We start from the raw sequence: 25,122 nt of genomic DNA on the forward strand, positions 1-25,122 counted from the left end.
AAGAATACAACTTGACTCTACCATCTTTGCCAATTCTTTTTTTTATAGTATTATAATCTTTTTTTCTTAATTTATTTATTTTTATTGTTAAATCATAGCTGTGTACATTAGTGCAATCAAGGGGTACAATGTGCTGGTTTCATATACATCGTTACCAATTCTTGAGACTCCAACCCCAAACATTTTACAGGAACTTTCTCAGAAAGCAACCTAAATGCTAAGAGGATTTTCAAATACCATCACCCCTAACATCATTCTCCTCTATTAAAAAAAAAAACGGTACTTAGGGGTGGCGCCTGTGGCTCAATGAGTAGGGCGCAGGCCCCATATACCAAGGGTGGCTGGTTCAAACCCAGACCCAGCTGAATTGCAACCAAAAATAGGCGGGCGTTGTGGTGGGTGCCTGTAGTCCCAGCTGCTTGAGAGGCTGAGGCAGGAGAATCGTGGAAGTCCAAAAGCTGGAGGTTGCTGTGAGTCCTGTGACGTCATAGCACTCTACCGAGGGCGGTAAAGTGAGACTCTGTCTCTACAAAAAAAAAAAAAAACGGTACTTCCGGGTCGGCATCTGTGGCTCAGTGGGTAGGGCGCAAGCCCCACATACCGAGGGTGGTGGGTTCGAGCCCAGCCCCGCCAAACTGCAACAAAAAAAACAGCCGGGCCTTGTGGCGGGCGCCTGTAGTCCCAGCTACTCAGGAGGCTGAGGCAAGAGAACCGCTTAAGCCCAGGAGTTGGAGGTTGCTGTAAGCTGTGATTCTACAGCACTCTACTGGGGGAGATAAAAGTGAGACTCTGTCTCTTAGAAAAGAAAAAAAGGGCGGCACCTGTGACTCAGTGAGTAGGGCACCAGCCCCATATGCCGAGGGTGGCAGGTTCAAACCCAGCCCCAGTCAAAACTGCAACAGAAAAATAGCCGGGTGTTGTGGTGGGCGCCTGTAGTCCCAGCTGCTCAGGAGGCTGAGGCAAGAGAATCGCGGAAGCCCAAGAGTTAGAGGTTGCTGTGAGCTGTGTGACCTCATGGCACTCTACCTGAGGGCGGTACAGTGAGACTCCGTCTCTACAAAAAAAAAAAAAGAAAAGAAAGAAAGAAAGAAAAGAAAAAAACAAAAAAATAATATTTCCATTCTATCTTCAACACTTTATTACTAAAATGAAGGGATTTTACCCCTTCACCAGTGCTCCTGATGCAACTCTATGCTCTTGGTTAGATCCTTCTTTTCTAACTTGAAATGTATTTAGAAGACCTTTCTGCACTATCATCCCCCCAAACTAATATTTTAAGTCCTTCAAGCTCCTCTTCTCTGTTTTTCCCTCCTTTGCCTATAAAATGGCACTTCAGAGTAACTAAACTCTATTTCCTTCCCCTCTGACTAACTCTTTTTAGTATCTATCTGTCCTATTATAGCAACTGCCTCATCCACAATACTGACAGCAACGTAACTAGTAGAGGGTACTAGAAAGCCTTCAACCTCCTAAAATTTACTTCACACTAGGATGGATTGACTACCTCCTCCTTAGTGAAAAGCTCTTCCATCGTCTATATGCAGGGAGATTTAATAGATGGGCAGAGACATCAAAAAGACTTGTTATCCAGAATAAGTTCCACCATCTATACAGCCTTCAACATTAGGTCAAAGTCATCTGTTTTACTCATCTATAAAATTAGAAAACTATCGCATAGCATCTCACGAGATTGCTAATATCAATCTTTTCAGTTGCCTTTTTTTTTTTAGATTTCTAAACATAAGTTTAACCTTCTATGTGTCCTTTAATGTTCTTCTTTGAAGAACAGGTTTCAACAATCTCCTTTGGACTTCACGATTTTTAAGTCAACATCTCTAGCACTAATTCCTCTCCTGCGTCCCAGACCAATTTTATACCGCATTCTAAATATATCTAGCAATTTGAACATTAAATTTCACACCAAAATATTTCTCTTATATCTCAGATCAGCACTTCCATCTGACTACCCTATTTTTATGACTATCTTCTAGATTCAAAATAAAATAAATGTTAGGAAAATATTTTGAAAAATGAACGATTTGATGATTATTAATTACAACTACCATTAATTGTAAATTCTATCAAGTTATAAGTCCTATCAATTGGCAAAATGGGGTATCAGGTGGTTTTCATATTTAATGTTTCTAGCGAGGCACAGTGGCTGATGCCTATAATCCCAGCCTTCTGGGAGGCTGAGATAAGAGGATTGTTTTGAGCTCAAGACCAGACTAAGAGGGGTGTTGTGGCAAGTGCCTTATAGTTGTAGCTACTCAGGAAGCTTGATACACAAGGATCACTTGAGCCCAAGAGTTTGAGGTTATTGTGAGCTATGATGCCACAGCACTCAACCCCAGAGCGACAGAGACTCTGTTCAAAAAAATAATAGTAATAACAATGATGGTGATGTTTCTTTTCTCTTTTTTAAACTGAAATGGAAAAGTTCACCATAAATTAAGTGCTTGTGGGGCCCGTCTATCCTAAAGACAAAATTGATACAGAACCTACAATCCAATCTACAAATGCATAAATGTGCATCAAAAAGAATCTTAAAATGGAATTTTAAATTTCTACATGACAAAAGACCCGAAAATGTCACAGATTAGAGAAAACACATACAATTTACATCCCAAAAAGGTTTAAATCCAGAAGATGTAAATAACTCCAAAGACAGTAATGCACATAAACCTATAGAATATAGATGGAGAACAAGAAATTCCATCCTCTCCTTTCAAGGCACATAACTGCTCAGCTAAGCAAGTTTCCCAACCTTCCTCACAGCCAAGCATGGCAAGTTCTAACCTACAGAATATGGCCAGAAATGACTGTATAACTTCTCCATCACATAAAAGGAAGTGATTTGCTCTAAACTAAATTATAGCACTGAAAAAGACATGACAGAAACCTATAAGCAACAAAGTCACAAAGGCAACACTTCCTCCATTCAGAAGAAACTTAGGTCCATGAAAAACCACATGGAGCAAAGAACATTAGCCCAGACCTCTCCACCCTCAAAAATAACTACATGAAAGAAAGATTAATTTTTTTGTAAGCTACTGCTGTATTGGGAGTTCTCTGTCATAGCATAACCATACCCTATTTAATACAAAAAAGGATAACAAGAGTAGGAAACTGCCACAACAAAACCTTAAAATAAGTGTCTTGGCAATCTGGCCATGAGACACAATAGATTCTGAAAAGTAACTGACTCTTTTGTATAACATATTAAAATATGTGATTTAACTGTGACTTTAGAAAACAGACTATGCCTACAGAGCCTGAACCTCTGAGGAAAGCATCTGGAACAAGGCAGAGATTATTTTGTGTTGCCTGCTCTCTAGTGTGTTTTACAACCAGTGATAGGAATAGAATTCTGCTAGAGAATCTCTCTGCCTATTATATCAAAACCTTTATGGAAGCATTTCATTTCTACTCAAGAGAGGCCCAGAACATATGTGCCATTTTTGTACCATGCTTAATATTAGGGTAAGAGAAAAAGAAATGAGAAATGTAAAGGAGAAATAAGGATAGTGCCTTGGGAGTTTACATACAATGAGCCAAATGAGCTGGGTGAGGAGAAATTACATTCCCCTGGGAACACTTCCCTTCCAAAAGCCAGTGCCCTTTATCCCCCACTTCCAAATTGTTCCCTCCATTAAGTGTAACCTGTCTGCTTTCTTTAACTATGCTTCTATCTTTCACATGACTTGTAATAAAAAATTTTCTTGTTTACGTTTTTCCCTTCTTCCTGTCCTCATAAAACATATAACACTTTTTATGTTTTCTTAGGGAAGCTGCATTGCTTACAACAAAGGGGAAACAAGGAGGAAAGTGTCTGTTTCTCCAACTCTCAACTTAGAACCACAAAGAGACGACAAAGTTAAACATAAATTTTGGTGGGTTTTCAGGTACACAACCTTTCGCTAACAGGTCTCCTGCATTTTAGAGGGTAGAAAAACAGTGAGAATGTAAGGATTACTTTTTTAAAGAAATACTATCAGGACTTGCTTCAGCAGCATACACTTAAAAAATAGAATGATACAGACAAGATTGGGATGGCCCCTATGCAAGAATGACATGCCAATTCATGAGGTGTTCCATTTTAAAAAAAAATTCAGTTTAAAAAAAGAAAAGAAAGAAACAGTATCAGGACCAAGCCTGACCCACAAAGAAGATAGTAAGAGGGCAGGTTCTGAGAGTTCATCCTGCTCTCGTTCTTATCTATTATTAATATTGGCTGTGCCCAGGATCCTAACCTGGATCTACTTAAAGAAACAGTAGAGACACATGAATTTGCTTTTATTTTGGTTAGATTTTGTCAGTCTTTTCTGCTTCAACAAGGAAGAATCTTATGACTGCTTCCTAGTAGGAGCCGGTCCAGCCACAAAACAGAAACAAAAGATATCACTAAATATGTAAAACCATAGGTAATAATAGAACCTCTCTTTAACCATCGCTTTTAATGGCAGAGTAAGTTAGAACTTACTACTGTCAAAATCAAGACAGGACAATTAAACTAGTGTTTGTGACTCTCTTCACTTAGTCCTAGTCTTCAAAATATTGCTAAGAGTTTGGCTGCAGAATGTGAAACAGACTGCTCTGACTGAAAATAATGCCGACCAGAGTTCCAAGCAGATAAGCCCCAAGATGAAATGACTGTGAACCCAATGATACCTAAGGGAACGTTGCTGATGCTAGCTAGTACTTGGTTACCTCCAGTTTATTACTAAAAATGCACCACTGAGCATTACACTATGCTTTTCACAGAACCAGCAGCTAGCCATTCAACCAAGAGAACAGTCCAGGATTGACTACTAACTAGCCACTTTGCCGAGTTTCTGTCTTCCTTGAGGCAGAATTAGTTCAAACTGCCTGAACTCCATCCAAAACTGGAAATTGGAAGACCTTTCACATTCAGAAAAATTCAATGTGATAGTTTTCTTTGATGCAAAATCCCCACCATATCTTTCTCCTTACTTTGAACTTAACTTAAAATACACACAATTTCACTTGATCACAAAACGCTCTAATGCCAGAAAGGTAGAGAGCACTAAAGACAGGGAGGTGGCAATTTAATCTGTAGCCACTACCTGTGGCTAATCTCTAACCACTAGGTGGCGCAAGTGCAGTGGTAACTACACCAAACCTAGTAACATGTATGGAAGTCTGACAGAGATTAAGTACTTCATTTAACGCTATCACCTGTGTGTGCTAGACAAATTAGATCTACCCCTGCCCTTACATAATTTCATTTATCTGCTTTTAAGCCTTTAATTTACCACCTCCTGTGGCTCTTATTTAATCCTAAATAGTTGGTTCCATGACATGAAAAAGTTTAACAGCAAAGGATGTTTGCTGTGTTAGTTAAAAATCAAAGGTTTGGAATCTAACAGTCTAGAATTTGCATTCTAGCACAGCCATATGCTAGCAATGTGACCTTGGCAAATCACTCAACCTCCCCTCAAATTCACAGTTTACTCATCATTTAAAAGATAGATATTAGGTTAAGAAATGTCTGATTTCATGGGCAGTGCCTGTGGCTCAGTGAGTAGGGCGCCGCCCCATATACCTAGCCCGTCGGTTTCAAACCAGGCCTCACCAAACTGCAACAACAAAAAAAATAGCCGGGCATTGTGGTGGGCGCCTGTAGTCCCAGCTACTCTGAGTCTGAGGAAGAGAATTGCCTAAGCCCAAGAGCTGGAAGTTTCTGTGAGGCCACAGCGCTCTAACCAAGGGTGACACAGTGAGGCTCTGTCTCTTTAAAAAATAAAAAAAAAAGAAAGAGGGTGGCCCCTGTGGCTCAGTGAGCAGGATGCCGGCCCCATATACCGAGGGTGGCGGGTTCAAACCCGGCCCTGGCCAAACTGCAACAAAAAGAAGCCGGGCGTTGTGGCGGGCACCTGTAGTCCCAGCTACTCGGGAGGCTGAGGCAGGAGAATCGCCTAGGTCCAGGAGTTGGAGGTTGCTGTGAACTGTGTGACGCCACGGCACTCTACCGAGGGCGATAAAGTGAAACTCTGTCTCTACAAAAAAAAAAAAGAAAGAAAGAAAGAAATGTCTGATTTCCTTAAGTACTAAGTTTGACAGCTGATATCTATGACATTTCACATCTACACATCTGACACTTCACGTTGACACTTCTTGTTTGTCTTAATTGGGAAGGCACACATCCTCATTCTTTCAAACACACATTTTGGTTTGTGATTATCTTTCAAAACTTTTTTCAGAGCAATTTTTGTGAAGCCGTGGGTAAGTCAAAAATTCATGTTTTTACTGAATATTACTTCTGTTGTGGAACTGGTATGACACAGCTCAAAATATCAACAAATTCTTTGATAAGGATGTGGCTAATGAATGCACAATATATCAATGGTTTCAAAAGTTCCCTTCTGGGCAGCGCCCGTGGCTCAGTGAGTAGGGCGCCAGCCCCATTTGCCGAGGGTGGCAGGTTCAAACCCAGCCCCGGCCAAACTGCAACCAAAAAATAGCCGGGCGTTGTGGCGGGCACCTGTAGTCCCAGCTGCTCGGGAGGCTGAGGCAAGAGAATCACGTAAGCCCAAGAGTTAAGAGGTTGCTGTGAGCCGTGTGACGCCACGGCACTCTACCGGAGGGCGGTACAGTGAGACTCTGTCTCTACCAAAAAAAAAAAAAAGTTCCCTTCTGATGATTTCAATCTTGAAAATGAGCCATGGGGACAACCTAACACCATGGTGGATAATGATGAGCTGAAAGCTGCACTGGAAGCAAATCCATCTCAACCTACAAGAGACTTAGCAGCAAGGTCTAATATTTCTACCCCAACAGTGCTGGACCATTTAAAACTACTCAGCAGTGTAAAAAAGGTGCACAGACGGGTTCCACATGAAAAGAGAAATCCTCTTAAAGTTTACCCCTTTTTTGCTGTCAGAACATAAAGAGGAACCATTTCTACACTGTATTGTTATGTGTGATGAAAAATGGATTCTTTTAGGTTGGGCATGGTAGCTCACACCTGTAATCCTAGCAACTCTGGGAATGCTTGAGCTCAGGCGTTCACAACTAGCCTGAGTAAGAGTGAGACCTGTCTTTATTAAAAATAGAAAAACTAAACAGCTATTGGGGTGTGTGCCGGTAGTTCTAGCTACTCAGGAAGCTGAGGCAAAAGGATTGATAGAGCCCAAGAGTTTGAGGCTGCTTTGAGTTATGATGCCATGGCACTCTACCCAGGATGACAGAGTGAGACTTCTGTCTCCAGAAGGAAAAGAAAAAAAGAAGATTCTTTTAGACAAACACAAGCATCTGGCATAATGGCTGGATAAAAATGAAGTACTGAAATACAGTCCCTTGACTTGGTGCCCAGGGCTCAGTGGTTAGGGCACTGGCCACAAACACCGGGGCTGGCAGGTTCAAATCCAGCCCTGGCCTGCTACAAACAACGACAACTACAACAACAAACAGTCAGGAGTTGAGGTGGGCGCCTGTAGTCCCACCTATTTGGGGGGCTGAGGCAAGAGAATAGCTTAAGCCCAAGAGTTTGAGGTCACAGTGAGCTATGATGCCACAGAACTCTACCGGGGGCAACACAGTAAGACTCCGTTTAAAAAAAAAAAAGAAAAAGAAATACAGTCCCAAACTGAATGTTGCTCAAAAAAAGCTAATAGTGTCTGTTTAGTAGTCCAGGGATGGCATTACCCACTACAGTTTCATAAAACCTTGGCAAATCAATTATGACAGCCTACTGCAAACAACTGGATGAAATGATGATGATGCTTGTGATTACACAGCCAAGACTGGTCAATAGAGACACGTCAATCTTCTTGTAAAACAAACTGACACAGAAACAATGCTGCTCAAAACTATAGAAATTGGACTTGGAAACTTTCTTGTCATCTAACATATTCACCAGACCTTGCATCAACGGGCAACAACTTATTCTAGGCTTTCAACCATGACTTGGAAGGAAAAATACTCAATTCTGGACAAGCTCTGGAAAAGGACCTTTCTGATTTCATTGCCACATGCTCTCCAGGCTTCTTCTGGAGTAGTACAGAAGAAGTACAGGCTTCTTCTGCTGGAATATACAAGCTACTGTTAAGATGGCAACACTGGGCTTGGTGCCTGTAGCTCAAGCGGCTAAGGCGCCAGCCACATACACCTGAGCTGGCGGGTTCGAATCCAGCCTGAGCCCACCAAACAACAATGACGGCTGCAACCAAAAAAATAGCCGAGCGTTGTGGTGGGCACCTGTGGTCCCAGCTACTTGGGAGGTAGAGGCAAGAGAATCCCTTGAGCCCAGGAGTTGGAGGTTGCTGTGAGCTGTGATGCCACAGGACTCTACCCAGGGTGACAGCTTGAGGCTCTGTCTCAAAATAATAATAATAATAAGGCAACACTGTATCAACAAATTAGGTGCATGTGGTGATTTAATTATACTGCTTCTTGAGATATAATAAATTCAATTTCTGATTCAAATTCAGACATATTCATATTAAATGACCTAATAATACCATCTAGTATAAAACTGTCTTCACAGGACCAAACACCATGACTCACACCTTTAATTCTTGCACTTCGGGGGGCCCAGATGGATCCAGTATTGCTCAAGGCCAGGAATTTGAGACTAGCCTGACGGATAGTAAGACCCCATCTCTAACAAACTTGAAAAATTAGTGAGAGCTGGTAGTCGTAGTTACTCAAAAGGAAAAGGATCCCTTGATCCCTTGTGGCTATCTGGGACGATGCCAACTGCACCCAGGTAACAGACCCTATTTCAAAAAAGGGCCAAAGAAAATAATACATGGAAAGCATTTAGCTCAAGGCCTTAAGTATGTATAGCAATGTGCTGTTATTATCTCTACGTATGTTCACATACTTTATTTACTTGACCATCTCACCTATTGGTATCTAATTCTTGATGTCAGATCACAAATTATTAAATTGTACAATGGTTAAGTAAGGGGAATAAAGAGCTAGCTCCCCCTAGCTTCCTTAACCTCTACAAAAAGGCCAATGCTTCCACTACACTAAAACTTCAAAGAACATATTAGCTCAGCACCTATGGCTCAATCGGCTAAGGTGCCAGCCACATACACCTGAGCTGGCAGGTTTGAATCTAGCCCAGGCCTGCCAAACAACAATGATGGCTCCAACCAAAAAAAAGAAAAAAAAAAAAAATAGCCGGGCGCTGTGCCAGGTGCCTATAGTCCCAGCTACATGGGAGGCTGATGCAAGAGAATCGCTTAAGCCCAGGAGTTGGAGGTTGATGGGAGCTGTGATGCCATAGCACTCTACCCAGGGCGACAGCTTGAGGCTCTGTCTCCCAAAAACAACATATCTAGAAACTGTATAACCATGCCCACTCCTCCTCTTCAATAAGGAGGTCAAAAGAATTCTGTCTTCAGGCTCAGCGCCTATAACACAGCAGCTAGGGCACCAGCCACATACACCAGAGCTGGTGGGTTTGGACTCAGCCTGGGCCTGCCAAACAACAATGACAACTACAACCAAAAAATAGCCAAGCATTGTGGCAGGCACCTGTAGTCCCAGCTACTTGGGAGGCTGGGGCAAGAGAATAGCCTAAGCTCAAGAGTTTGAGGTTGCTATGAGCTGTGATGCCACAGCACCCTACCAAGGGGGACATAGTGAGAATCTGTCTCAAAAAAAAAAAAAACATTCTGCCTTCTGACAATTACGTTTTCTGGAAGCATTTGAAGCTTATTGAAAACTAATATATCCATAACATTAAAAATGTGATGGGAGGCCGGGCATGGTGGTTCACGCCTATAATCCTAAAAATGTGATGGGAGGCTAAGGCAGGTGGACTGTTGAGCTCACAGGTTCAAGATCAGCCTGAGCCAGAGCAAGACCCCATCTCTACTAAAAATATAAAAAAACTAAGGCAAGAGGACCACTTGAGCCCAAGAGTTGGAGGTTGCTGTGAGCTATGATGTCACCATGGCACTCCAATGTGTCGCCAGATGCAAGATGTCACCAGAGCAATAGGTTGAAACTCTATCTCAAAAAAAAGTGGTGTAAAGCTAAAAGGCATAGAAACAGAAATCTATGGGCAGAACAAGATGGCGGATGAGAAGGATCATTCAGCTAAGCTCTCCTAGAATGAATGGGGGAAAAAAGAGAACCCAGCCATATCTGACATGAGTCATATAAAAAAAGAGAACCCAGCCGTATCTGACCCAGAGTCATAGCTCAGGGAACACAGCAAGGCGGTGGTGAGCTGGATACAGCATATGATCCAGAGTGGTGGAAATCTGATGAATAAGGCAAGTGATTGCTACCGGCTAGGATCATCTGGCCCCCAACAGAAGTCTGATACAAGAGGAAGCCTTTCCAGAGATTCCAGTTATTGGGGGAAGGCTTACATTGAGTGGAAAGTTTGAAACAGTGGGTGGACTCAAACAGTATACAGCAAGCAGATTGGAATGCCAGTTGGTGTGGATATGCCATAGGTTTGGTGGCTGGCACAGCAGCCACACTGAGAAGTTCTCTGCCACCAGGGAGCTGCCATTGTGAATAGGTCATGAGAAGGTCTTAGCAAGGGCCTAAGGCACGACCATCTTAATTCCGCCTGCTGGGATAAGAACTCCACTCTTGGGACAGGCTGAGGGTACTCCTGCACCCCACAGGAAATGGGGTCAGGGGGCACTGTGAGACCTGTCCCTGAAGGATTCTTGTGAGCTTTAAGATCCCAACCTGGCAGGATCTGAATGCTGAGGAAACAATCAGGCAATCACCGAAGGCAATTAAGTTTGGAGTAAGGACCATAGAAGTTGATGGCTATGCTATCTCAAAAAAAAAAAAAAGAAAGAAAGAAAAGAAAAGAAAAAAAAACACACAAGAACACTACTTGGTGTCCCAGCCACATACTGCCACATACTGTCATCAAGATCAAGGACTTCGGTTTGAAATAACGGAGGCAGTGAGAAGGAAAAAGAAGGACAAGGAGGTGAACAAGAAGAAGGAACACATGAGGAGGAACCAACAGAAAAATTTGGACAACATGAAAAACTAAAACACAGGAACTCCCCAAAGGGACCCTGAGGCAGCTACTGCAGAAGACTCCACCTATGAAGAATTAGTGGACATGACAGAAAGGGAATTTAAAATATGGAAGATAAACACAATAAAAGGAATGGATGAGAAAATGGAAAGACAGAAGCAAAAGTCAGACGAGAGATATGTAGAATATATAGAAAGGACATGACGGAGCTTAAGGAAATGAAAGAAACAATCAGGGAATGTAAAGATGTAGTAAAAAGTATCAAAAATACGTTAGACCATGGAGAAGAAAGAACCTCAGAGCTAGAGGATAAAGTTGTCAAATTAACACAGGTAGCTGAAGAGGCAGAAGAGAGCAAAAGCAGAACGGGCACTTAGAGAACTGTGAGACTCCATGAAGCATTCAAATATAAGAGTAATAGAGATTCCTGAAGGTAAAGAAGATTGTCCCAAAGGAATGGGAGCCAAACAGGAGACCAGCATAAAGGAAAACTTCCCCAAGTTTTACTAACAAACCTGACAATCCTTTCACATTAACATCAAACCCTGGGTCATCTTAACTCAAATAGAGCCTCTGCAAGACACATAGTCATGAACCTGTCCATAGTCAAGCTGAGACAAAAAGTCTACAAATGGCCAGGAGTAAGTGCCAACTGACCTACAGAGACAAAGCCATCAGGATGACAGCAAGACTTTTCAACTGAAACCTTCCAAGCCAGAAGACCACAGACATCATGTTTAACATTCTTAAGCAAAACAAGTTTCAACCCAGAATTCTGTATCCTACTAAACTAAGCCTCAAAATAGATGGAAAAATCAAATCTAATATGGACATACAATCACTGAGGAAATTGCCACAAGGAGACCAGCTCTACAGGAAATACACCTATTCTCAACACTGAACAACACAATGGCCCACCAGCAAAGTAAATACCCAGAAGCTAAAGGTCAAAACAAAGCTTCCACAGTGGCACAAAGGATAAAACTACACAACAGACTTTCACAAAATAAGATGAACAGAACTCCACCATACTTATCAATTCTCTCAATAAATGTCAATGGATTGAACTCACCATTGAAGAGACACAGGCTGGCTGACTGGATAAAAAAAGCACAAGCCACACACCTAGCCTTGAAGGACAAATCAAGACTCAGGTTTAAGGGATGGAAAACGGTTTATCAAGCAAATGGAAATCAGAGGGAGGGGTTGCAATCTTATTTTCAGATACAAGCAGATTTAAAGCAACTAAAGTTAAGAAAAACAACGATGGACACTTTATTCTAGTCAAAGGACCAATTCAACAAGAAGACGTGTCTCAGATGTATGAAATAGATGTTGATCGGTCTAAGCAATATGATATCCAATAACACCATAAGAGTCGGGACTTTAACACCCCTCTGAGAGAACTAGATCCTCTAAACAGAAACTAAACAAAGATTCAAAGTACTTAAATGTGACCTTAGAACAAATGGGATTAATGGACATACACAAAACACACCATCCCAAAGCTAAAGAATATACATTTTCCTCATCAGCAAATGGCACATATTCTAAAATCAACCACACCTTAGGATACAAATCAAACTTCAGCAAAATTAAAAGAATACTTATGTTGGCTCAGTGCCTGTAGCTCAAGTGGCTAAGGCACCAGCCACATACACCGGAGCTGGCGGGTTCAAATCCAGCCCGGGCCTGCCAAACAACAATGGCAGCTATAACCAAAAAATGGCCAGGCATTGTGGCAGGTGCATGTAGTCCCGGCCACTTGGGAGGCTGATGCAAGAGAATCGCTTGAGCCCAGGAGTTGGACGTTGCTTTGCTGTGAGCTGTAACGCCACAGCACTCCACCCAAGGTGACAGCTTGAGGCTCTGTCTCAAAAAAAAAAAAAAAAAGAATACTTATGTTAACCATTTTGATGTAAGCATTCCAAATTGTATATAAAATCAGCACATTGTACCCCATAAATGCATTAATGTACACAGTTATGATTTAATAAAAAATATATTGAAATAATAGAAATTATACCTTGTATCTTCCCAGAACACAAGGCAATAAAGGTGGAACTAAACTCCAAAAAAACAGTCACCCCACAGAAAGACTTTGAAATTAAACAACCTTATGCTAAAGGAGTGTTGAATTCAGGAAGGAATAAAAGAGGAAATCATTAAATTCCTCCAACATAACAACAATGAAGACACAAATCACAAAAACCAGTGGGATACAGCAAAAGCAGTCTTAAGAGGAAAACTGATCGCATTTGATGCCTGCACTCAAAAAAACAGAAAGAGAGTGCATCAACAAACTCATGAACCTAGCTCAGCGCCTGTGGCTCAAGCAGCTAAGGTGCCAGCCACATACGCCTGAGTTGGCGCATTCAAATCCAGCCTGGGCCTGCCAAACAATGACGACTACAACCAAAAAACAGCCAGGTGTTATGACGGGCGCCTGTAGTCCCAGCTACCTGGGATGCTGAGGCAAGAGAATTTCTTGAGCCCAGGAGTTAGAGGTTGCTATGAGCTATGATACCACAGTACTCTACCCAGGTGACAGCTTGAGGCTCTGTCTCAAAAAAAAAAAAAAAAAAAAAGGCTGGGCACAGTGACTCATGCCTGTAATCCTAGCATTCCAGGAGGCTGAGACAAGTGGACTGCTGGAGCTCAGGAGTTTGAGTCCAGTCTGAGCAAGAGTGAGAAACCCCATCTCTACTAAAAGTAGAAAAAGTAGCCAGGCATTTTGGTACACATCTGTAGTTACAGCTACTTGGGAGAATAGGGCAAGAGGACTGTTTGAGCCCAGGAGTTTGAGGTTGCTGTGAGCTATGAGAGGACATGCCACTCCACCAGGGGTGACAAAATGAGCCTTCATCTCAAAAAAACTCATGAACCATCTTATGGAATTAGAGAAGAACAACCTAATCCCAACCCCAGCAGAAGAAAAGAAATAATCTTACGGAATTGGAGAAGAACAATCTAATCCCAAACCCAGCAGAAGAAAAGAAATAACCAAAATTAAATCAGAGAATAATGAAATTAAAAATAAAGGCATCATTCACACAATTAAAGAAACAAAAGGTTGTTTTTTCAAAAAAATAAACCTTTGGCCAGATTCACAAGGAACAGAAAAGTTAAGTCTCTAATAACCTCAATTAGAAATCATAAAAGGGAAATAACAGATGCCACAGAGATACAAGAGATCATCTCTGAGTACTACAAGAAATTCTATGCCCAGAAATTTGACAATGGGGATGAAATGGCTCAATACCTGAAATCATACGCTCTCCCTAGACTTTATGAAGAAGAAGTAGATCTCTTGAACAGACCGATTTCAAGAACTGAGATGGAAGAAACTATAAAATCTCCCAACAACAACAACAACAAAAAAGCCCTGGTCCAGATGACTTCACACCAGAATTCTATCAAAGAAAAGCTTATACTCATAATGCAAAAATTATTCCAAAAAATTAAGAAGGAAGGAATTGTCCCCCAACATGTTCTACAAAGCAAACCTGATACCAAAACCAGGAAAAGACCCAACTACAAAGGAGAAACTCAGACCAATTTCATTGATGAATATATAAATGTAAAAATTCTCAATAAAATCCTAGCCAACAGATTATACCAAATATTTAAAAAATCATTCATCATGATCAAGTAGGTTTCATCCGAGGGAAGCAAGGCTGCTTTAACATACGGAAGCCCATAAACGTAATTCACCATATCAACAGAAGCAAAACAGATGATCCTCTCAACAGACAGCAGAAAAAGCATTTGATAAAATTCAGCATCCTTTTCTAATTAGAACACTTAAGAATTTTGGCATAGGTGGCACATTTCATAATCTGATCAAACCCATCTACATTAAACCTGCAGCCAGTACTATACTGAATGGAGTAAAACTGAAAGCTTTTCCACTTAGAACTGGAACCAGACAAGGTTGTCCTCCATCGCCACTACTATTCAACACAGGGCTGAAAGTTCTAGCCAATACAATCAGACAAGAGAAGGAAATAAAGGGCATCCAAATAGGTGCAAAGGAGGTCAAACTCTCACTCTTTGCAGATGATATGATCTTATGATTAAAGACCTAACCACAAGACACATGGAAGTGATCAAAAAATACAACAATCTCTCAGGATGAAAAATCAATGTCCAATATCAAATCAGTACAGTACCTCATAAATGCATCAATGTACACAGTTATGACTTAATAAAGAAAAAAAAATTTTTTTAAGAGACAGAGTCTTACTTTATTGCCCTCAGTAGAGTGCCATGGCATCACAGCTCACAACAACCTCCAACTCCTGGGCTGCGACGATTCTCTTGCTTCAGCCTCCCGAGTAGCTGGGACTACAGGCACCTGCCACAACACCCAGCCATTTTTTTGTTGCAGTTTGGCTGGGGCCGAGTTTCAACTCGCCACCCTCGGTATAGGGAGCCGGTGCCCTACTCACTGAGCCAGACAAAAGTTAAAAAGAAAAAAGAAAAATCAATGTCCACAAATCAGTAGCCTTTATATATGCCAATAATACCCAAGATGACAAGCTAATCAAGGACACAATTCCTTTCACAGCAGCTTGAAAAAAAAAAAAAAAAAAAAATGAAATACCTAGGAATACACATAAAAAAAGAGGTGAAGGGCTTGGTGCCTGTAGCATAGTGGTTATGATGCCAGCCACAAACACCCAGGTTGGCAAGTTTGAACCCAGCCCAGGGCAGTTAAACAATAATGACAACTGCAATAAAAAAGTAGTGGGGCACTGTGGTGGCTGTGGTTCCCCTCAGCTACCTGGGGAACCTGAGGTAAGAGAATGTCTTAAGCCCAAGAGTTTAAGGTTGCTGTGAGCTGTTGACGCCATGGCACGCTACCGAGGACGACATAGTGAGACTCTGTCACAATAAAAAAAAAAGAAAAAAGAGGTGAAGCACCTCTACAAAGAAAATTATGAAACCCTAAGAAAAAAATAGCAGAAGATATTAACAAATGGAAGAACATACCATGCTCACAGCTGAGAAGAATCAACATTGTGAAAATGTCTATACTACCCAAAGCAATCAACAGATTTGAAATACCATCATCATACTTTCAAGAAATAGAAAGAATAGGGTGGCGCCCATGGCTCAATGGGTAGGGCGCCAGCCACATACACAGAGGCTGGCGGGTTCAAACTTGGCCCGAGCCAGCTAAAACAATAATGGCAGCAACAACAACAACAAAAATAGCTAGTTGTTGTGGTGGGCATCTGTAGTCCCAGCTCCTTGGGAAGCTGGGCAAGAGAATTGCTTAAGCCCAAGAGTTTGAATTTGCTATGACCTGTGAGGCCACAGAACTCTACCCAGGGCGAAAAGAAAAGAAAAGAAAAAAGAAATGGAAAAAATAATTCTTCATTTGGTATGGAACCAGAAGAAAACCTATATAGTCATGGCAATTCTTGGTAATAAAAACAAAGCCAGAGGTATCATCCTACCAGACTTTAACCTATACTACAAGGCCAAAGAATCAAAACAGCATAGTAGGGCGGCACCTGTAGCTCAAGGGGCTAGGGCGCCAGCCCCATATGCTGGAGGTGGTAGGTTCAAACCCAGCCCCGGCCAAAAACCACACACACACACACACACACACACAAAACAGCATAGTATTGGCACAAAAAAAGAGACATTGACAATAGGAACCAAATAGGAAACCACAAGATAAAACTAACCTCCTTCAGCCACCTGATCTTTGATAAACCAAACAAGAACATACACTGGGGAAAAGAATCCCCATTCAACAAATGAGGGAGGGTATTTGATGGGACCTCACCTGTTATGTACAATGCAGTGGTAGATTTCAAAACTATAAGAGTATAACTGTCTTACCACAACAAATAAGTGAGGTGAATAATCATTTGGATGTAAGCACTCCACATGGTATTATCAAATCAGTACACTGTACCCCATAAATGTACATAGTTATGATTTAATAACAAAAAAAAGAATCCCTATTCAACCAATGGTGCTGGGAGAACTGGATAACCACATGTAAAAGCCTGAAACTGGACCCATACCTCTCACCACTTACAAAAATTGATTCAAGGGTGGCGCCTGTGGCTCAAAGTGGTAAGGCGCCAGTCCCATATGCCGGAGGTGGCAGGTTCAAACCCAGCCCCGGCCAAAACCCACAAAAAAAAAAAAAAAAAAAATTGATTCAAGGTGGACAAAAGATTTAAATCTAAGGCAAAAACAATAAAAATCACTGAAGAAAGTGTGGGGAAAACAGTTGAAGATATCTACCTGGGGAAAGATTTTATGAAGAAGACTTCTGAGGCAATTGCAGCAACAAAAATAAACAAATGGGACTTAATTAAATTCAAAAGATTCTGTACGGCTAAAGAAACAACAACCAAAAAAAAACAGACAATCTTCAGAATGGGAGAAGATACTTGCATATAATGAATCAGACAAAACTTCATATCTAGGATCTATAGAGGACTCAAATTAATCAACAGCAAAAAAACCCCACACAATCCTATATATCACTAGGCAAGAGACATGAATAGAACCTTCTCTAGAGAAGAAAGATGAATGGCTAACAAGCATATGAAAAAAATGCTCACTGTCCCTAATCATCAGAGAAATGCAAATCAAAACCACTCTAGGATATCACCTAACCCCAGCAAGATTAGCCCACATCACAAAGTCTCAAAGCAGCAGATGCTGGTGTGGATGTGAAGAGAAGGGAACACTTTTACAATGCTGATGGGACTGCAAACTAATACAACCTTTTTGGAAAGAAGTATGGAGAATCATCAAGGAACTCAAATTACACTTCCCATTTGATCTCGCAATCCCATTACTAGGTATCTACCTGTAAGAAAAAAAAAATTCTTTTATCATAAGGACATTTACACTAGACTGTTTATCACAATTGCCAAAATGTGGAAAGAGCCTAAATGCCCACAAGCTGTGGTGTATGTATACCATGGACTACTCTTCAGCCACTAAAAAAACATCTTTGGTATTTACCTGGATGGAGGGAGAACACATTCCTCTTAGTAAAGCATCACAACAATGGAGAAGCAAGAATCCAGTGTTCTCTATTCTAATATGAAGGCAGCAGATGAGCTAATATAAGGGGGGATAGGAGAATGAGCAAGTGGGGAGAGGGAGGAGGGAGGGGGAAGGCACACCTCTTGACAGCGGACACAATCAATAAATCCCAAACAATAAACAAAAAATAATAAAAATTAAAAATAGCAAACTATTTATTTGCCCTACCTTTATTCACTAATTAAAACACTGGCACTGATTAATATAATCACTACTTTCACAGAACATTGGAATCAACTAAAAATAAATACACAAAACTGTGAAACACCAATTTCCTCTGGGAATTAACACTTTTACAGGTGACTAATTCTCTTTATATTTATTCATGGTTCCACAAATTCCAACAATATGTTTTTTTTTTTTGAGACAAACCTTCAAGCTTGTGACCCTGGGTAGAGTGTCATGACATCATAGCTCACAGCAACCTCCAACTCCTGGGCTTAACTGATTCTCTTCCCTCAGCCTCCCAAACAGTTGGGACTACAGGCGTCTGCCACAATGCCCTGGCTATTTTTTGGTTGTAGTTTTCATTGCTGTTTGGCAGGCCCAGGCAGAATTCAAACCCACCAGCTCTGGTGTATGTGGCTGGCACCTTAGCCAGTTAAGCTACAGGCGCCAAGCCAATTTTTATATTTTTAATGAAACTTTTTCAACACAAACACAATAAGCTTAAGATGAGTCCAACAGGCTGGGCTCACTGTCTCATGCCTCTAATCCTAGCATTCTGGGAAGCTGAGGATGATGGACTGCCTGAGCTCACAGGGTCAAGGCCAGACTCCATCTCTAAAAATAGTCAGGCATTGTGGTGGGCACCTGTAGTCCCAGCCATTGGAAAGGCTGAGGCAAGAGAATCACCTGAGCACAGGAGTTTGAGATTGCTATGATCTATAACATCATGGCGTGAAACTCTGTCTCAAAAAAACAGATGAGTCCAATTTTTTCAAAAGTAAAAAAAAAAAAAAAAAAAAAAAAAAAGAGTAATTAAAATAGTGACCATTAGAAGTCAATTCCTCTCTAGATGTTTTATTTAGTTGTTACCAGTAGTTCCTTCAGTTTTCCTATATAACTTCTTTTAATTTTTTTTTAATTTCAGATTAACAAGGGTACAAACAATTAGGTTACAATGTCTGCATTTGTTAGGTAAGGTCCTGTTGAAGTTGTCTTGGGTACCCAAGAGGTGTGCCACATGCCCTTACATTGTGCCCATTAGGTGGGAGCACACCAATTTCCCTCCTTCTTCCCTTTCCTCCACTCTCTTCCCCTCTCCTCCCCTAAATAATGTTTTTACAAATGTGTTTTTAATGCACTTTTTTTTGCAATCAATCTGAGGAACTAAAATAAAACCAACAAATTATAACACACATCTTTAATGTATAACAGTTATTTATAACAACCCTGGTCTTCCGAGACTTAACTTTATTTAGGCCTTGGAACACATTAAAAATAATAATAATAATAGCATCAACCAATGAAGCTGTGTTGGATCTTTCTGACTTGTGGTCCCCTAACCCCAGGCCATATGGCCTATTAAGACACCCTCTTTCCCAGCATACCCTATACCCAAGCCTGCACCGCAGGCAAGCCAGCAGAACTTCATTTGTATTTACAGCTGCTCCCCATCACTCTTCATCACTGTCTGAACTCTGCCTTCTATCTGATCAGTAGCAGCATTAGATTCTCAAAGGCGTGGGAACTCTACTGTATACTGCACGTTCAAGAGATCTAGGTTGCATGTTCCTTATGAAAAACTAATGCATGATCATCAAGCTAGACCTGAGAACACAAGCAACACACCTCATGCGTCACTGTCTCCCACCACCCCCAGATGAGACCATCTAGTTGCCAAAAACAAGCTCAAGGCTCCCACTGATTCTGCATTATGGTGAGTTGTATAACCATTTCATTATATATTATAATAGAAATAGTAGTAATAATACAAATAAATTAAATGCACAATAAACATAAAGCACTTGTATCATCCTAAAACCTTACCCCCGTCAATTTGGCCCACAGGAACATTATCTTCCATGAAACTGGTCCCGGATGCGAAAAAAATTAAGGACCACTATTCTAGCTCAACCCAGGTGTTAGCTGAGAAGCAATCTCTAGTTGATACTAGGAGAGTAGTACGGCTCAACCAAGCTGGACCTGAATTCCTGATTCACAAAATCATGAGTTTTGTTTGTTGTTTTAAGTCATGTTCTTGGGGTGGTTTGTCATATAACAAATGAATAACTGCAAATTTATTTTTAAACTTCTGACTGAAACTTCTGTGCCATGACTAATCAAAGACTATATACATATAAATGTGTCTCTGCTTCACCATCTCCTCATTCTAAGACCCAAACTGTCAAAGCATTCATTACCTGGACTGTAACGGTGGAAGAAGGAAAGCTCAGGAGGGCTTTTCTGCCGTCCAGAAGAGACCCACATGATTTCTATGCACAACTCACTAGGTAATTATGACAGTAATCCTAAGGGGCCCTCAAGTAGACCTGCAAGTGTGTAACTCCACCATGTATTAGAAGATAGCACCTGAACTATTTGACAGACAATACCAACAATCTACCACAACTATAACAAATTCTTAAATAACACACTAAAGTTAGTGAAAAGAAATCATCAAAAGAAAAAAGTAACACAAAGGGAAGAGTCAATTATAAACTTTCATATCAAAATGAGGTAAGAAAAAACCGGTTGGGGAGGCGCCTGTGGCTCAGTGGTTAGATGCCAGCAACTTATACTAAGGGTGGCAGGTTAGAACCCAGCCCCGGCCAAACTGAAACAAAGGAAAAAAAAGAAAAAAGAAAAAACTGGTAGAATATTTTTGCATCAATATTCATTAATGGTTTTGGTCTATAGTTTCATTTTTTGTTGGGTCCTTTCCTAGTTTGGGGATCAGGGTGATATTTGCTTCATAGAATGTGTTGGGGGGGATTCCTTCTTTCTCTATATTTTGGAAAAGTTTGTGCATTATGGAAACTAGTTCCTCTTTGAAGGTTTGATACAATTCTGGTGTGACACTATCTGGTCCAGGGCTTTTCTTTTTGGGGAGATTTTGTATAACTGATGCTATTTCAGTACTTCATATTGGTCTATTCAAGATTTCTAAATCTTTTTGGCTGAGTTTTGAAATATTGGTCCATCTCCTCAATATTTTCCTATTTCTTGGAATAGAGGTTTTTGTAGTAATTGTTGAGAATCTTTTGTATTTCTGTGGTATCTGTTGTTATTTCCCCTTTATCATCTCTTTTTCTTTTTTGAGATGAAGTCTCACTTTGTCACCCTCTATAAAGTACTATGCCATCACAGCTCATAGCAATCTCAAACTCTTGGGCTTAAGCAATTCTCTTGCCTCAGCCTCCCAAATAGCTGGAACTACAGGCATCAACCACAATGCCTGGCTATTTTTTTTTTTTTTTAAGAGACAAGGTCTCACCCTGGCTCAGGCTAGTCTCGATCTCTTGAGCTCAGGCAATCCACCTGCCTAAACCTCCCAGAGTACTAGGATTACAGGTATGACCACTACACCTGGCCCCCCTTTATCATTTCTGACTGTAGTTATTAAACATCTTATTTTTCTGTTTCTGGTTAGTCTAGCCAAGGGTTTATCAATTTTGTTAATTTTTCAAAGAACCAACTTTTTGTCTGGCTGAGCTTCTGAATAACTCTTTTCAATTTCATTTATTTATGCTCTAATTTTGGTTATTTCTTTTCTTCTGCTTGGTGTGGGATTAGATTGTTCTTCCTTTTCCAGTTGCTTGAGATGGCCTATTAGGTTGCTGACTTGCTCTTTTTCTTTTTTGCAGTTTTTGGCCAAGGCTGGGTTTGAACCCACCACCTTCTGGCATATGGGGCCCACAACCCACTCCTTTGAGTCACAGGCAACGCCCCTTTTTTCTCTTTTCTTGATGAAGGCATCTAATGGTATAAATTTCCCTCTAAGGACTGCCTTTGCCGTATCCCACAGGTTTTGACAGTTTGTGGCTTCATTATCATTTTGTGCCACAAATCTAATGATCTCCTTCTTGATCTTGTCTATGACCCAACTATCATTCAGCATAAGGTTATTTCATTTCCGTGATTTTATTTGAGTATGAAGATTTCTGTTGCTGTTGAGTTCAACTTTTATTCCATGATGGTCTGGGACAATACAGGGGATAATTTCTATTCTTTTGAATTTGCTGGGGTTAGTCTTGTAATCTAAGGTACGATCAATTTTGGAAGATGACCCATGGGCTGATGAGAAGAAACTATAGACCAATAAATATCATTAATGAGTACTGATGCAAAAATATTCAACAAGATATTACCAAACAGAATATAACAACACATTAAAAAGGTTATATACCATGATCAAGTGGGTTTTATCCCAGAGACACAGGGTTGATTCAACATACACAAATCTATAATACACCACATACATAAACAGAATCAAAAACAAAGACCATATGATTGTTTCAATTGATGCAGAAAAGGCTTTTGAAAATATCCAACATCCTTTCATGATAAAAACATTCAAGAAAATAGGCATAGAAGGAACATTCCTTAAGCTGATAGACGCTATCTACAGCAAACCCACAGCCAGTATCACATTGAATGGAGTAAAACTGAAAGCATTCCCACTCAAATCTGGAAGCAGACAAGGATGCTACTGTCTCCACTACAATTTAACATAGTTTTGGAAATCCTAGCCATCACAATCAGGCAAGAGAAGGAGATCAAAGGAATCCAAATGGAGGTAGAAGAGGTCAACCTCTCCCTCTTTGCAGATGACATGATCTTATACCTGGAAAACCCAAGGAACTCAACTACAAAGCTCTCAGAAGTGGTCAAGGAATATAGCAGCATCTCGGGTTACAAAATCAACACCGACACATTAATAGACTTCGTATATGCCAACAATTGTAAAGGTGAGAACAAAATCCAAGACTCTATTCCTTTTACAATGACATCAAAGAAGATGAAATACCTGGGACTATGTCTAACCAAAGACATGAAAGATCTCTATAAAGAGAATTATGAAACTTTGAGAAAGGAAATAGCAGAAGATGTCAACAAATGGAATAACGTACCATGCTCATGGCTGGGAAGAATCAGAATTGTTAAAATGTCCATATTACCCAAAGCAATCTACAGATTTAATGCAATCCCAATGAAAGCACCAATGTCATACTTTAAAGATCTTAAAAAATAGTACTTCAATTCATAAGGAACCAGAAAAATACCCAAATAGTAAATACAGCTTTTAGAAGTAAAAACAAATCTGGAGGCATCACGTTGCAGACTGCAGGTTCTATTACAAGGCTATAGTGATCAAAACAGCATGATACAGGGACAAAAATGGACACATAGATCTATGGAATAGGACAGAGAATCTAGAGATGAACCCAGGCACATATTGTCCTTGAATCGTTGATAAACCTAACAAAAACATGCAATGGGGAAAAGAATCCTTATTTCACAAATGGTGCAGGGAGAACTGGTTATCTACATGCAGAAGACTGAAACTAGACCCGCACCTCTCACCATTGACAAAAATTGATACTCGGTGGATAAAAGATTTAAATTTAAGACACGAAACAATAAAAATTCTAGAAGGGAATGTGGAGAAAATACTTGCAGATTTTGGCCTGGGAAAAATTTTATGAGGAAGACCTCTCCTAGCAATTGCAGCAAAACCAAAAATAAATAACTGGGATTTGATCGCACTAAAAAGCTTTTGTACACAGCTAAGAGTACCACACACAAAGAAAACAGACAGCCCTCAGAATGGAAGATTTTTGCATGTTATGAATCTGATAAAGGCCTGTTAACTAGAATCTACAGGGAACTCAAATAAGAAAAGTGCAAACAACCCTGTCTATAAGTGGGCAAGAGATAGGAACAGAAACTTCTCCGAGGATGACAGATGAATCGCCAACAAACACATAAAAAAAATGCTGTCTTTAATAATGGGAGAAATGCAAATCTAAATCACTCTACAATATCAACTAACCCCAGCAAGATTAGCCCACATCACAGAGTCTCAACACACCAGATGCTGATGTGGATGTGAAAAGAAGGGAACACTTCTACACTGCTGGTGGGATTGCAAACTAATACAGCCCTTTTGGAGAGAAGTATGGAGAATACTCAAAGATCTAAAAGTAGACCTTCCACTTGACCCTGCACTCCCATTACTAGGTATCTACCCAGAAGAACAAAAATCATTTTACCTCAAAGACATTTGCACTCAAATGTTTATTGCTGCTCAATTCATAACTGCCAAGTCGTGGAAGCAACCTAAGTGCCATCAACCCATGAATGGATCATCAAACTATAGTATATGTATACCATGGACTATTATTCAGTCTCCAAAAAGATGGAGACTTTACAACTTTTACATTTACCTGGATGGAGTTAAAATACATTCTTCTTAGTAAAGTATCACAAGAATGGAAAAATAAATATCCAATGTACTCTATACTAATACGAAATCAATATATAAACAATTATATGTCCCTAAGAACAATAAAACACTATTATAGTCGAGTTCGGGGGTAGAGGAAAGCAAGAGTGGGGGGGGAGAAGACACACGGCAGAAGGAGGGGGGGCAGGAGGCGGGATCTCACCTACTGTGCACAGTGTGAGGGTGGATAACATGCCCCTGGGTGAGGGGTGCTTCTACAAATGGAACTTTACCCTGGAAGTGAGAACAATGTAATATATTGTACCCTCATATTAACTTGAATAAAGTTTAAAAAAGAAAAAAGAGAAAGAACAGGTGAAGTTAAATTGTGAAGACAAATAATGTAACATAAGAATCCAGGCTTTTTGTTCGTGCCAAACATCCCCCTAAACTGGTGTTCATTACCAACTATATTAAAAATGTTTGTGGCAGCTACTTTTTAAAATAACATGACTAAAATGTCTCTTCTAGTAAAGAAAAGCATGTGTTGGGTTTTAGGCAAACTTGTACATTTAAACTTAATTGTCAGAACTTTTGTAAAGGTTCCCTTTACAAAGGGGAACTCGTCCTAGAAAAAGTGCTACATACCTCC

At 40.4% G+C, this 25,122-nt stretch overlaps 1 protein-coding gene and 1 non-coding gene across 12 annotated transcripts in view; one reads left to right on the top strand and one right to left on the bottom strand.

The window, feature by feature from the left end:
- Window positions 1-25,122, bottom strand: part of KMT2C (lysine methyltransferase 2C) — a 298,652-nt gene that overhangs the window by 192,773 nt on the left and 80,757 nt on the right. The gene's annotated exons all lie outside the window — the stretch shown is intronic.
- LOC128560563 (U6 spliceosomal RNA) lies at window positions 4,002-4,104 on the top strand. The gene has a single exon (XR_008373057.1). It is a non-coding gene; the product is annotated as a U6 spliceosomal RNA (small nuclear RNA).

The sequence above is a fragment of the Nycticebus coucang genome, chromosome 11 (assembly GCF_027406575.1).
Source record: "Nycticebus coucang isolate mNycCou1 chromosome 11, mNycCou1.pri, whole genome shotgun sequence".
NCBI lineage: Eukaryota > Metazoa > Chordata > Mammalia > Primates > Lorisidae > Nycticebus > Nycticebus coucang.